This window comes from Heloderma suspectum, chromosome 3 (assembly GCF_057233095.1).
Source record: "Heloderma suspectum isolate Gila_16-S chromosome 3, 16-S_ref, whole genome shotgun sequence".
NCBI classification, from domain to species: Eukaryota; Metazoa; Chordata; class Lepidosauria; order Squamata; family Helodermatidae; genus Heloderma; species Heloderma suspectum.
In genome coordinates this window covers 199980050-199995546 of record NC_139460.1, presented here as the reverse complement: position 1 = coordinate 199995546, position 15497 = coordinate 199980050, and positions in this window count along the sequence as shown.

Here is a 15497-nt window from a genome sequence, read left to right as displayed (position 1 = left end):
AACTCAGCTAATAACTGTTCAGTGGGGAAAGGCAGGCGTGGGGGCTGAAGCACTGATTTTATACCTGGACTCTGCATGTGGTGGCTATATTGGAGCAGATTGGTTGGGTGGGAGACTGAGAAAGAATGGCTAACCTAAGGCCACTCTCTGAATTTCTAGCTTGGAATAAGGAATGTCAAGCTTCCATAGCTCATCATATTCTTAACCACCAAGCTGGACTACATTTACATAAATGTACTTAATTTGAATGTTTCATTTCCACTAGAGGTGTGCACCAACCACAAGGTTTGACTCTGACCCCAGTTCATCACTTTGGAAAATGGCCTGATTTTGCTTAGACTAATTCAGAGGATGTCACACACCTGGATACCAAGCCCAAGTCAAGACTTGGAAATCCAAGGATTCATGCTTCCCATTTACCATCAGGATAATTTTTTTTAAAAAATGACTGTAACTTTTTTCTGTTTGTCAAAAGTCCGTGAAATTTGCAGGCATAGTATCACCTTAGGAGGGAATTATGCCTGCCAAATTTTAGAAAAATAGGTGCAGCAGTTTTTGTGCTCTCCACTTTCTCCCCACCATGCATAATTTTGTACACCTCAATTATGTCTCCCACACCCCCAGTCACCTTTTCTTTAAGCTAAACAGTCCCAGATGTTGTAACCTTTCCTCAAAGGGAAATTGATCCAGACCTTGATCATTTTAGTTGCTTTTTTCTGCACTTTTTCCAAGTCTACAATATCCTTTTTTGTAACCAGAACTGTTCACAGTGTTCCAAGTGTGGTAACACCATAGATTTGTATAAGGGCAGTATGATCTTGGCAGTTTTATTTTCAATTCTTTCCTAATTATACCTAACATGGATTTTGCCTTTTTTACAACAGTTACACACTGGGTTGACATTTTCATCCAGCTGTCCAACACAACCCCAAGATTTCTTTCTTGGTCAGACACTGCTAGCTCAGATCCCATCAGCTTAATAGGAAGTTGAGATTTTTTGCCCCAGTGTGCATCATTTTACGCTTACTTACATTGAACCATATTTGCCATATTGATGCCCATTCTTCCAGTTTTGACAGATCCTTTTGGAGCTCTTGCAATCACTTTTTGTTTTATAGATCATAGAATCGTAGGTTTCGAAGGGGCGTTCAAGACCATCGAGTCCAACTCCCTGCTCTATGCAGGAAGCCTGATTCCCAGGTGGTCTCCCATCCAAGTACTAACCAGGTCTGAGCCTGCTTAGCTTCCAAGATGAGACGAGATCAGGAAATAATTTGGTGTTGAAACTAGGGATGGCAGAGAATTCTGCCATGGATTTCAGTGAGGCCAAATGCACTGGCATTCATCCCCCCGAAATCCGTGGTGGAATGGCCTGCCACCCCCCTGGCCCCCGTGGATCCCCCCCGGGAAGAGGCTTACCTGGGGCGGATGTTCCGGATGGTGGCGGCTCCAGTTGCAGCTTTGGTGGTAGTGGCAGCGGTGGCTGGTCTTCCGACCGGCTGCTGCAGCCACCATTTGCAGTCTGGTCTTTTTCTTTTTTTTTACCCAGACATGATAGGCTACGTAAAGACTTATGTAGCCTATCACATCTGGGTAAAAAAAAAAAAAAAAGTGTACGCAAATGGCGGTGGCTACGGCAGCCTCCATTTGCATTCCTTATTTTTCACCGTTTTAGTCTATGTAAATATTTACGTAGGCTAAAACGGCAAATAAAAAAGGAACGCAAATAGCGCCCACTATGCTATTTGCATTCCCCTTTATTTTCGGCGTAATAGTCTACGTAAATATTTACGTAGACTAAAACAGCAAAAAATAAGGAACGTAAATGGCAGCCGCCGTAGCCGCCACCATTTGCTTATGCGTTTTTTTAAAAAACTTTGTCGTGATAGGCATCGTAAATATTTATGTAGCCTATCACGGTTAAATACAGGGACGCAAACGGCGGTGGCTACGGCCACCGCCATTTGCATCCCTGCTGCCCAGCGGCCAGATGTCCAGCTGCTGGCGGAGCCGGCTGGTGGCTCCACGGATTCCCCGCAGAGCGGAGCCGGCCGGGCAGGACTCTGGGGGGAGGGACAGAGCAGAGCACCTCCCCCCTCATCGAGGATTCTGGGGGGAGGGATGGAACGCCTCCCCCCCACCGCGAAGCAGATCCGTGAAATGGTAAGTGACTTTCGTACATCCCTAGTTGAAATCCAAACACGAATGCACACGCATTTTCAGAGAAAATGTTCTCACGTTTCTGAACTTGCAAACCTGTTGGGAAAACATACACTCTTGACCTTTACTGAATGAGGGGAAAGTGCACATTTTGGCTATGAACTTCTGATAATGTGCATTTTCCCCTATCAAAAATGTGCATTTTCCCCAGTAATCATTAAAAAAAATGCTTGCATACAGGGACATGAATTAGGTGAGCCACAAGGGGGAATTCAGGGAAACTTGACAAGCTCAAACATTGCATCTTTGCCCATCCCTAGTACTACCCAATCCTCAAATTATTCTGTTTTTTAGTTTCCTTTTAAAAAGAAGAGGAAGAAGAGTAGTAGTAGGAGGAGGATGACAACGACGACGACGACGAAGAGGAAGTTGTTTTCAGAACAACTGGAGAAAAACGTCTTTTTTACTTTAAATCTAACATTAGCAGCTAAGGAAATGAATGGGTCTGATGCTTGCATATGAGGATTTTAATATTGTGCAAATAGTTAAACAGCTTCAAAACATATACACACTTTATCTGCCATCAAGTCTGAATGCATGCAGAAAAACTGGTGCCAAAAGATGATTGGCTCTTATTAATAGGACTCTTAAAGTGCCCTAGTAATTAATGTATTTGTTTAAAACACTCATTTATGATGGCAGGTAACCCTTCTGATGTTACTACAGAGTCTTCCAGCACTAGCCAGGAAAGCTCATGAGACATTATTAATAATTTATTTCTAATTAACCTCCAGGATTTATGCAATTACCATGGAGAGACTTTATGTTTATTATTCAAACATTTTTATTAAATGTTTCATACCATTTTATTAGCACAAAATAGTTTGACTGTCCTATGCTTTTTTAAATTTTCTTTTATAAATGTCTGCATTTGTTTATTTATTTCTATTGTTTATATGCCACCATTCAGGATACAAATCCTACCAAGATGACGTACTAACGTAAAAATAATATAATCAAAATAAACAACATTAACCTCTTTATTTTTAATCATCAGGTTCTTTCCCACAGGGCAGTTGGTGGAAGATTGTCATGGGTTGGGGGAGTTCAGCTGGAACAGATATTGTCAAAATCTCCCTCCCTCTCCATCCTGAAATCTTTTCCGCAGAGCAGTTGATGGGAGATGGCTCTGCTGGGATATGGGTGGAAGGTCCATACAATCCTATCAAATCATCATTCAAGCAACTCTTAACTCATATACAGGTTATACAACTGGCCAAAGTAACAAGATCCCTTGGTCTGCATTGATCCTAAAAATTAAGAAAGAGCATCCAGATTTTTAAAGTCTTTACTGAGTTTACCTTCCCATCTCATAACAATTTCTAACTGGTGATCTTATTCATAAGCACAATAGTCGATGCCTTCTTTTCCATTGATCAAGGGTAGGTATATAGACTGTTTTCCAAACTTCTGCTAATGTAATTTGCACTGCGATTCACATATGTATTTCCCTTAACAATATGATCTTTTGGCACCTGATCTTTAACATACCACAAAGTATTGTTAAAGGTGACTTCAGGACTGGCTTTCTTAAAGCGTCTGTGTGATGCTATGTTGGGAGGCCTGTGCCATCCCTAGTGATGGTGTGGGTGTCAGGTGTGGGCTCAAAGCCCAGTGAGACATTGCCAGCTCAGCCCCCCAGACACCAATCTGCAGCCCCCAGTACTTGCCTGACTAGGCACGTGGTCAGTTGGGCAAGTGTATGGGTGCCCACTCCCTCAGAGAACTGCTGTAGCAGGGACGAGAGGGGCAGAAGGATGCTCCTCCCTTCCTCCTCCCAACCCCACTACAGCTACAGCAGGAGCAGCGGGGACAGGCTGGTCATTTTATGTAAGTCTGTCTCTTACACTAAAACCACCAGCCTGTCCCCATCACTGTTGCTGTAGCAGGGATGAGAGAGGAAGAACTACTGTAATGCACTCTACGTGGGGTTACCCCTGAAGATGGTTCGGAAGCTGCAGCTGGTACAGAACGCGGCGGCTCACCTGATCAAAGGCAGCCGCTGGTGAGATCACATTACTCCAGTGCTGAAGCAGTTGCACTGGTTACCAGTTGTTTTCCGGGCCAAATTCAAGGTGTTGGTTTTTACCTTTAAAACCCTATATGGTTCCAGCCCAGCCTATCTTAAGGAGCGCCTCCAGCAACACCAGACAGGCCGCTTAACAAGATCAGCCTCGGATGGCCTTCTCTCCATCCTATCAGCCAGGACAGCTAGATTGGTGGGGACTAGGGAGAGGGCCTTTTCTGTGGTGGCCCCCACTCTGTGGAACTCCCTCCCTAGGGAACTCCACCATGCCCCCTCTTTAATGAGCTTTTGCTGTGCATTAAAAACGTGGTTGTTCAGGCAGGCATTTGGGGTGGGTTAGGGTATTTTAGAAAACATTTTTTATTGTAGAACTTTATTGTTTTAAACTGTTCTATTATATTCTGTACATCACCCAGAGTGGCTGGGTGACCAGCCAGATGGGCGATTAATAAATTTAATAAATAAAAATAAAATAAAGAAAGAAGAGAGCTCCTCATATCCTCCTCCCCCCCCCCCGTCCTGCTACAGTAGCAGTGGTGGCGGCAACGGGGACAGGCTCTGGGAGAGAGCACAGGACAGGAAGGCCTGGCTTGCTATGGTCCATGGGGTCACGAAGAGTCAGACACGACTGAACAACTGAACAACAACAAAAAGAGACTTATGTAAAACTACGAGCCTGTCCCTGTCGCTGCTGCTGCTACAGCAGGGACGAGAGAAGCAGAAGGGAGCTCCTCATTGCCTCCTCTCCCCTGCTCCCACTACAGTGGGAGTGGCAGCGGCAGGGACAGGCCAGTTGTTTTTTATGTAAGTCTCTCACACCTACATAAAACTACCAGCCTGTCGCCACCACTGCCAAGGTTGCGGGGCTCTCCCGGACTGCTTGCTGAGCCCTCCGGGGCTCACGCAGCCCAGCTCATGGGGGCAGGCAGCAGCGGCAACTCAGAGAGTGCCCCCCATGAGCCAGGTGCAAGTGAGTCCATCCATCCCTAGCTGTCCCCATCATAGGATTAGGGTATCTATGGAAGTTTGGGAGGAACTTGCAGTTTGGAGGGTATTTTTATTTGTCAGCTAGCAAACAGACCTGGCTTTGTGTGGGTTGGGAAGAGCCCTTAGTTTGATACAACAAACCCTTGCACACCTGTCAGAGTCAGATACAGAGAATCCTTCTAGCAAAGTTAGGCAGCTGCCAGAGTTGAACACATTATGCCTGCCCTAGCCCTTAGGCACAGCCCCTATCATCATCATCACCGTAATCATCATAATTTCTAGTAGTAGTAGTAGTAATTACATTTCTATACCACCCAATAGCCAGAGCTCTCTGGGCAGTTTACAAAGATTTAAAACATTAAAAACACAGTATACAGAGATTAAAAGCCATTTACATGGTGACCTCCATAGCGCTTTGAGGGAGGCGTCTCTTTTGTTCTTCATCTCCTGAAGACTGTTTTGAGCATCCCTCTCTGTCAGCCATGACTCCCTTCTTCTCCACTCTTCCTTCTCTCCCCCTCCCACCACAACACCTGCCAACGTTCCTCTTCCATCTGGGCAACTCGCTCCCTTCCCCTGGCCCCTGCTATATCTATGTGATCATATAGCTTGAGTATCTGATGGTGGTCAAAAATTTCACTATGCCTAAAACCATCCCAGACAGAGGTACAACCAATCCTGAAAGTTTAATAACAACTGGATGCATGGTTTTCAAGTCCACTGAGGGCATACAGACAACCTCTTCCATTTATATAGAGAGAATAATCAAGTCTCCTTTTGGAGGCAGGATGATTTGATTGAGGGCAAGCTCCAGGTGCAATCTGATGCATCTGGAGCTCTCGGCTTTGGTGTCATCTTTAGGGATGGCTTGTGTGCCCAGTTATTCAGGGTTAGTTAGAGATGAGACCTAACTTTTGGAATGTATTTCCTACTCCTGTGGTGGTCTGTCTCTGGGCCAACTTCCTATCCAGTGCTTCTCTGCATTTCTAATGTGATAACCAGGTGACTGTGCAAGTAAATTCTCTATCGTCCATGAACTCTGTGCAGTAATGCAGTTGGCTAGAGCCTTTGCCAGTAGGTGCTTCACTTCAGTATCCTGTTCTTCTGTGCCATGTTCCTTGTCTGGACAATGGCTCTGCTGATGCTGTCATGCAACCAGATTTCAAAGTTTCAAGCGTTGGCCTCTTGGGCCAGGAGCCAGCCAGATCCTCTGCTGCAGACACTGTGGGACCTTGAAGAATTGATGCAGAGGAGGCAATAATGCTCTCATTGCCCCCCCCAGCAGGTTATTTAAGGGCAGGTAGGGCCCTTTCAAAGCAGAATCTTCCTCAGTGTTGGCCTATCCAAGTTGAGGATGTGATGGAGTTTTGCATAATTATACACCACCACAGGTTGTTGGCCAGGACTATGTGAGGTAAGCTGTCAGTTTGGCCTTTGGGGAAAAGGTTAGGGTTCCGGGGGACAATACAGGTGATTTTAGGGTTCAGAAGATGTTGGAGGGTTGGTAGAGCCCATCCCCTCATGTTGATACTTGCCAGCCAATTTGCTGGGACTGGTGGAACAAAGGATTAAGTTATGTTCTTCTGACTTTGAGGCCTCTTGCCCCTTTCAAGCATTATTTCAAGCAGTATCTTCTGCTCACAGGATATCAGTTTTGGGCAGTGGCTTTAAAGGCACTTGGTAGATTGGGCTTGGGATCACTTGAATTTGGTACCCATTCCTTCTGTACTGGGGCAACCTCCTCTGTGGCTGTAGCTGGACTTGACAGTCTGAGAATACAGGCCTTGGCCAGGTGGTGATCAGATGCTTTCCATGGTTACACTCACCATCTGCATGGGCAGAATTAAGGGACTTTGCTTCCCATTTACTCTTGAGTATTTTTCTTAGCAGACTGCTGGAGGGGAGCAGAGCATGTGAGGATTCTCATCGGTGGCTACAGTATGCTGTTCTGGGCCTGCTGCCAGGCATCAAGAGGGAGTTTCAGAATGCAACTTGGTCTAAGCCAGATGCCTACCATTCAGTGGGTTGGTCATAGGGGTGCACGAAAGTCACTTACCTGGTCTCGCAGCTTTTCGCGGTGGGGGAGAGGCGCTTCGCTGCTCTCCCCGCGAAGTTCAGGCCGGGGGGGAGGCTTCCCGCCTCGCCCGGCCGAAATTCAGGCCGGGGGAGAGGCTTCCTGCCTCTCCCGGCCGCGAAATAAAAAGTTTTTTTTTTTTTAAAAAAAATGCCCCCGTGATAGGCTACGTGACGATTAACATAGCCTATCATGGCTAGATCTGCAAAGTCAGCCATGATAGGCTACGTAAATCGTCACGTAGCCTATCACGGGTGACTTAAAAAAAAAAAAAGCGCGTACGCAAATGGCGGCCCCCATAGGGAGCCGCCATTCGCGTTCCTTATTTGGTCGCTGTAGTCTACGTAAATCTTTACGTAGACTACGGCGAAAATAAGGGCAACGCAAATAGCGTTGCCCTTATTTGGTCGCCATAGTCTACGTAATCTTTACGTAGACTACAGCGACCAAATAAGGAATGGGAATGGCGGCTCCCTATGGGGGCCGCCATTAGCCGTACGCGCTTTTTTTTTTTTTTAAAGTCACCCGTGATAGGCTACGTGACGATTTACGTAGCCTATCACGGCTGACTTTGCAAATCTAGCCGTGATAGGCTACGTTAATCGTCACGTAGCCTATCACGGGGGCGTTTTTTTTTTCTTTTATTGGAATGGCAGCGGCGGCAGCCGGTCGAAAGACCGGCTGCTGCTCCAGCCCCTGACGAAGACCCGACGAACCGCTGGCCGGACCCGCCGCCGGGAGGGACATTCGGGAAATGTAAGTCCCGTCCCGGGGGGGTGCGGGGGGGCGGAGAATTTCTCCCCGAAACTTCTTCGGGGGGCCGAACACGTTGGCGCTCGGCCCCCCGAAGTTTCAGGGAGAAATTCTCCGCCATCCCTAGGGTCTTTGTGGCATGCAGTGGGAATGCCTCCTGCCCACCCAATTTCAGCCCAGCTTAGTTTCTTTACCTGGCCTAAGTGTTGGTTCTCCATCTTTTAAAAATGGCTCCCCCCTTCCAGAACAATAAGATGGCTGCTGGCATGTATTGAGAGGACCTAGCTAGGGAGCTGGGGTCTGTGCGGTGGTGGTGCAGCTTGTCTGGTCTTCTGGATCACACTGGAGCACACCAAAGAGCTTCGGAGCGACCGGATCCAATTCATGCCTCGGAGGCAACACGAAGAGGCACAAAGCACCCCGCTTGACTTGGAGCTCAGGCTTTGGCCTGAAGCAATGCACAGCCCTGACACAGAGGCAGAAGAAATATACTAATAGCAATAGTGGATGGGGTGGGGGACCTAATTCATCCCAAAGGCTTGGTAAAATAAAAATGTATTTATAATCCCCCCCCAAGTCAAAGAAGGAGCTAATTGGGCTTCCCAGGGGAAGAACTGCCACAATCTGGGTGCCATACTCAAAAAGGCCTTGTCCTCTCATGTCACTGCCAACCAGGTTTCTGAAGCCAATATAGAGCATAGTGCAAGGCCTCAGTTGACTTGCCACTAGGGATGTATGAAACACTTACCTGGCTCCATTCCGGGACATCCGTGGTGGGGGGGAGGTGCTCTGTCCCTCCCCCCGAAATCCTCCCCAGCTGGCTCTGCTCCGTGGTGACTCCATGGAGCCATTGGCTGGGGCCAGCTGCAGCCGGAATTCCGGCTGCTGCTGGGCTGCTGCAGCCGCAAATGGCAGCTGCTATGCCATTTGTGTGGCTGCCAAGCCATGATAGGCTACATAAATACTTACATAGCCTATTACGGCAAAGAGCAGGGGTGCAAATGGCATAGCAGCCACCATTTGTGCCCCTGCTCTTTGCTGTGATAGGCTACGTAAGTATTTATGTAGCCTATCATGGCTTGGCAGCCACGCAAATAGCAGCCACTACAATGGCTGCCATTTGCGGCTGCAGCAGCCCGGCAGTGGCTGGGAGACCAGCCGGAGCCGCCGCCGCATCTGCCACCCCTGGAGCCGCCAGAGCCACCACATCTGCTGCCAGGTACGCTCCGTCCTGGGGGGATTCCACAGGGTGGCAGGGGGGAGGCCGTTCCGCCATGGATTCCGGGGAGGTGGATTCTTATGAATCCGGCCTCACTGGAGTCCATGGCAGAATTCTCTGACATCCCTACTTGCCACAGAGTTTAACTTGGAGCAAAAACAGTTAATGTGAATTTGAGAATTCCTGGTTGGCAGAAGAACTACTGAAGTATTTCAAAGAAAAAGATTTCCTCAAGGGGAGATCACACATTTCTAGTCTCTGGCTTTAATAGATGGCAGCAGCTGTTCCAAGACTTTCGTTGGTTGGTTTGAATCACTGCTCATCCATTAATATCCTTTTGCTGTGGGATTGCGTACGCTCAGTGACAAAGCAATAGCTTCTGGTTAAGTAATGGCACAATTGCAGATAGTAAAGACTACCAAAACCAAAGTGTACTGAATAAAATATTACACCACTTGTGCTTGCCCCTTCCACATTTCCATTGACACCATTCCCCAAGAGAAAACCTCACATCTGTTCCTGTCTGTGTCCTTTATGGTATTTGTGAAATATTCATCATGTATTACTTTAGTGAAGGTGAGCAAGTCCTGAATAATTCATTTGTTCCTACTCATCTTGGATAGGTTGAATCACCTGACACTGCCCAAGCCCACTGAAACCTGCACAGACTGGCTAATAATGAATCATCTTGAAAGTGGAAAGCAAAAAGGGAAAGGAAGTCCTGGGAGACATCTTTGAGGTGTATAAATCTGACTATTAGGACTAGGGCAACTAGGTTTCTCTTACTCATAAATCAAGCTTAAAGATTCCTTTATTCATCTCAAAATGTGGTTTTCCTGTGATGGTGCTACATGTTTAAAGTCTCCTTAACACGTACCTGTATTGGTGTGGCTGCTGTTGCCTGCATATAGGGCCAGGCATCTGATGGGGGTGCCAGGCTCTGGAAATCCCTGTCCTGGGTTATCTACTCACCTATCCACTCAACATCTGAAACAAATGGTGCAAACTTTTCATCTTCCTTTGTACAGTTGGCTACACCAGCCTGTATGACAGAGTTGTGTTAATATTTTCATTATTATTATTTGTGTTCATGTCTTCTTCTTCTTCTTCTTCTTCTTCTTCTTCTTCTTCTTCTTCTTCTTCATCATCATCATCATCATAATTGGAAAATGTAGTACCCCAGTGCCCATTCAACAAATAGTGTGTGTGAGTGTGATTATGATCAGATCTGTGCATGCAAGTTGACTGTCTTAGATCTCATAGAATCTCATAGAATCATTGGGTTGGAAGGGGCCTGCAAGACCATTGAGTCCAACCCCTGCTCAATGCAGGAAGCCTGATTCCCAGGCGGTTTCCCATCCAAGTACTAACCAGGACTGACCCTGCTTAGCTTATGAGATCAGATGAGATCAGGCACATCCAGCCCTTTGTTCATTTTATATGACAAGGATTAATCATGCATCCAAATCATGCATCAAATGGGCTACCCATACAATAAAAAGAAGCTCCAAAGTTGAACAAATGGAGGGCAGGTGCCAAAGATGGTCTTCACCTGGGAAACCATTGGATTTAGGCCTGGTCCTGCCTGCGCAGTTGCTCCACCAACATCCTGGGTACACATAAAGGCTTTCACCCACAATAGTTGGTCTTCAGAGTCTCTGATCCAATGGCTCTGCTCTGCACATAGCCCTTAAAAGAAGAAAAGGCCAAAAGCCAGTGTTTCCCCTTTATTGATTGCTTTCAATTGCTTTGTTAGACATTAATTGGGATTCGCTTATGATCTAATCCTTAGATCCTTAGATTCTAATGTGTTCTATCATCAGATTATGAGAGCAAAAATATTACTCCATGTATGCCGGATGAGGGTCATGGCCTACACAGCACATCATTGTCCTCTCATCTGCATTCAACCTCCTACTCTTCATGTTACCATCATTTTAATAGCTTCACTGCTTGATAGGAGGCAGTTTCATTGAAGAGATTTTCTGGCTTCTCCTCCCACCCCCTGCTAAAATCTATTGTTCTTCAATCTTTGCACCATACTGATAGACAATAATTATTTGGGAGGGTCATCTCAATTTTCCAGAGAGACAAATATATGGTGAAATGAAGAACCCTGAACAGGAAGAAGATCAATTTCCTGTAAGAGATGTTCTTGAAGTGGATGGTGCTCTTGAGTAGGGCTCCCACATGCTCAAGAACAAATATGTATCTGAAAAAGCTATGCAGTTTTGATACATTCTGGTGTATCTGCATGAATACATTATACAGTAAACCTTCTCATTCATCATCTTTATTGCAGGAGTTCTAAACTTTCAGCCCAGTAACTCTCAAAACTAGGGATGGCGGAGAATTTCTCCCCGAAACTTCGGGGGGCTGAGCGCCAACATGTACGGCCCCCAGAACAAGTTTCAGGGAGAAATCCTCCGCACCCCCCCCGCCCCCCGCACCCCCCCCGGGACGGGACTTACCTTCGCCGAATGTCCCTCCCGGCGGCGGGTCCGGCCGGCAGTTTGGCGGGTGTTTGTGCAGGGCGGGAGCGGCAGCCGGTCTTTCGACCGGCTGCCGCCGCTGCCATTGCAATCAAAGAAAAAAAAAAATAACGCCCCCGTGATAGGCTACATGACGATTAATGTAGCCTATCACGGCTAGATTTGCAAAGTCAGCCGTGATAGGCTATGTAAATCGTCACATAGCCTACCACGGGGGTGTTTAAAAAAAAAAAAAACTTTCGAGTTTGCGGCCAGGCGAGGCAGGAAGCCTCCTCCCTGGCCTGAATTTCGGCCGGGAGAGGTGGGAAGCCTCCCCCCCAGCCTGAATTTCAGCCGGGGCGAGGCGAGAAGCCTCCCCCCCGGCCTGAACTTCGCGGGAGGAGCAGCGAAGCGCCTCCCCCCCACCGTGAACAAGCTTCGACGAAAGGTAAGTGACTTTCGTCCACCCCTAGTAGAAACACAGGGATTGAATATGACACTTTCTGCATGCAAATCATCTGCTCTCCCACTGAGCTACAGACATTCCCTTCTTTCCAGGCCCAAATGTCTTTGATATTTCCCCAATGAATTAGGTTTATTTATTGTGGGTCAAATGTCTGGAGAAACTGCAGGATCCTGGAAGCAGAGGGGGTGGACTGGGGTGAGCATTGAAGCCTGGCAAGGAGGCCAAGCAAATGTCACAATTCCTGAGGTTGAAGAGCAGGTCAGGGCAGAGTAGAAAATCTACCAAAAGGATGGTGTGACAGGCAAGAGGCAGATAGCTAGAAAACAGAAGCCTAGTGGTTTCTCTTGGTGATGAGCAGGGCCAGTCCTCCCATGAGGCAAAGTGAATCCCCCCACCTCAGGTGGAGGATCTGGAAGGGTGGTGGATTCCACATGCCCCATCACCAGGAGGACCATGGATACCGATGCCACTGCTGCCCTACCCTTCTCAGAGTGATGCACAGGGCAGGAGGGTGCTCCGGAGAGATCCACCGGCTACTCGCCTGCTGTAGCAAATGCAGCAGCAGGAAATCAGCTCTAGCAGCTCTCTGGAGCAGCTGCTACTGCCCACCCTATACTGCTCCCTAGTGGCAGGAGGTCCTGTGCCAGCCCTGGTGATAAGCGGTCCGAACTGTGGGAATATAGAGGACCTGCAAGAGGTGGCATGCTCTCATTCGAACCCTGTGGTGTATGAAACAGGTTTGTCATGCCAATATATGTTTTAAATGGGAATGTATAGGCTACATCTTCTGCTTAAAAATGCATAACATGGTGCAAAAGTTTAAAACAAAAGACAATTTCAAAGGCCCCAAACACACCATCCTATATGCTAATAGCAAAGTAATTCCTGGAGTTTGGGTCTTAATGTAGCCTAAATGCCAACATTGATGCATAACGCTTTAGGGAAAAGAAAAGAAAAACCCTGAAAGTGGGGTGGACCTTGAAATAACCTAATGAAGACTAAACATGCTCAGTACCATGGAATATGGACTGATTATTGGGAGGGGGAGCAGAAATCAAGGGGAGAGGGAATGGAATGGAGTATCCTGGAAAAGGACATGGATGGATGGAACCTTGAAAAGGAGCACTCCAAACTGCAACTCCAAGGAATTCATAAAAACAACGTCTGTGAGGAAAGGCCATAGGTCAGTGTGATAGAGTACAGACTTTCCATGCAGAAAGTCCCAGGTTCAGTCACCAGCATGCATCTCCAGAGGGCTGGAAGAATTCCTGCCTGAAATCTTGGAGAGCTGCTGACAATCAGTTTTGGCAATACTGGACTAGATGGACCAAAGGTCTGACTCAGTTTAAGGCAGCTCCCTATGTTCCAATGTAACACTGACTCTCTCTCTCTCTCTCTCTCTCTCTCTCTCTAGTATGTCTCTAAAGAAAAGCAACATTTAAACATACCCAGCTAGCCAGCAAGAAATGGCTTCTGGAAAAAATGCATGCACAGATTTTCACATAGCACTGCAAAGGCATCAGCGTAGGAATCATCAATCATGCCCCACTAGAACAGGGGTGAACATCTTGTAGGCCAAAACATCTGGAGGGCCACAGCTCCCATCAGCCCTAGCCAGCATAGAGAATGCTGAGGGATCATGGGAGTTGTAGGCCAAACATCTGGAGGGCTAGAAGTTTCCCATCCCTGCCATAGAAAGAAAATCTGGCTTTGCACCCTCAGGGTCTGTTCCTCCAGAAGGAGGGGATGCATAGTAATACTAAGGATTTAAATTTTGTTCTTTACTGTTTTCTGTGCTTTACAAGATCTTTCTGGGATGGAAAATGCAACCATGCTAAATTATAGCATGAGCTAAGGTGTGGTGTTCCTTCAGAATATGGATCACAATTACATAACACAAAAATTACTCCAGCCGCTTTTCAGAATGTAACAGAACCTTATAGAAGACATTATGTCTCTACATATTAGGTCCGGAAGATTCACTGGGCAATTAGCTTACATTTCCTGCCATGACAGACATTTGAATGGTGAGTTCATATTCTGCACTCAGACAGCATTGTCATCAAATTGATTTAGAACAATAATATAGCACTAAGCAGGGAAATGTCTGTAGCACAAAGAAGGCGAGTTTCCAAAGATGGGAGTCTAATACGCACATGATGCAGTTTTAAAAACCCCCCTTGTAGAGAGCCCAAGAAAACTTTAATAACACTACAATATTGATAGCGATTTGCATTTCTTCTCTTCAAACTTACCCCCCAAAGCATGACAGCTCAGAGTATTAGCTCAATAAGATTCACCTAGTTTTCAAGGCTGTTATCCAAAATTAACAATTCAGTTTTAGGCAGCTGCCTGAAATATAGATTAGTTCAAGGAGAAGCTAGTCAATAGTGTGAGTACCCTCCATTAGAATCTTCTCCCATGCCAGTTCCAACAAAATCAATGAGAATTTTGCAAGCACATATTCATCTCGGTGGGGCTTGTATGGAACAACATACTACATTGTGCCAAAGGATACATTAGCAGATGTTACAAAGCAGGAACAGATTACAGTATAAATCAGCAAATCCCCAAGCTGTGGATTTTCTGCGCATCACATGTGGGAAGTATTAATTAACTATTATTTATGGTTCTCTGCTGTTTGCGTTATGCCAGAATTTGAAATGGAACCAATGACGATCATGAGTCACATACCAGTACTATGTGATGTTTTACTGCTGAATCCAGAATTGGGGGGCCCAACATACCTAAGTGACCGATTCCACTCCTATATTCCATTTGAACCTTTAAGATCCATCTTAAATACACTAAGTATATATCAAGGTAGGATTGTCTTCCAGAAGCAGTTTTATGCAGACTGGCTTTGGGGTCCAGGAGGAATAGAGAGGTGTGAGGTAATATGGGCAGGCTATACTTTGGCACTGGACAGCCTATAAGAGAAAATGATCAATAACATCTGTCCAGGCAGCATCTAGAAACACTCATTCCCATTGGGCATCTATGGAAGCAGCAACTGTTAATCCATTTCTAGACTGGACTGGGCTAAATTGTGGAGTGCCTTTGAAAAAACACATAAAACTTTAAGAATAAAAATCAAATACATGAAAGTAAAATATAAGAAGGACCTCATGACATCATACCTTTGACAAAGAGCCAAAGTCAGTTATACCTCTGACTCAGTCCAGTTCTCCAGTTCCACCTGTTGCACGGCATTGCTTCCACAAAGGGGAATTCTCCTAAATTTCAGAATTCAGTGCTTGTTTTTATTAAGCTGATTCTAT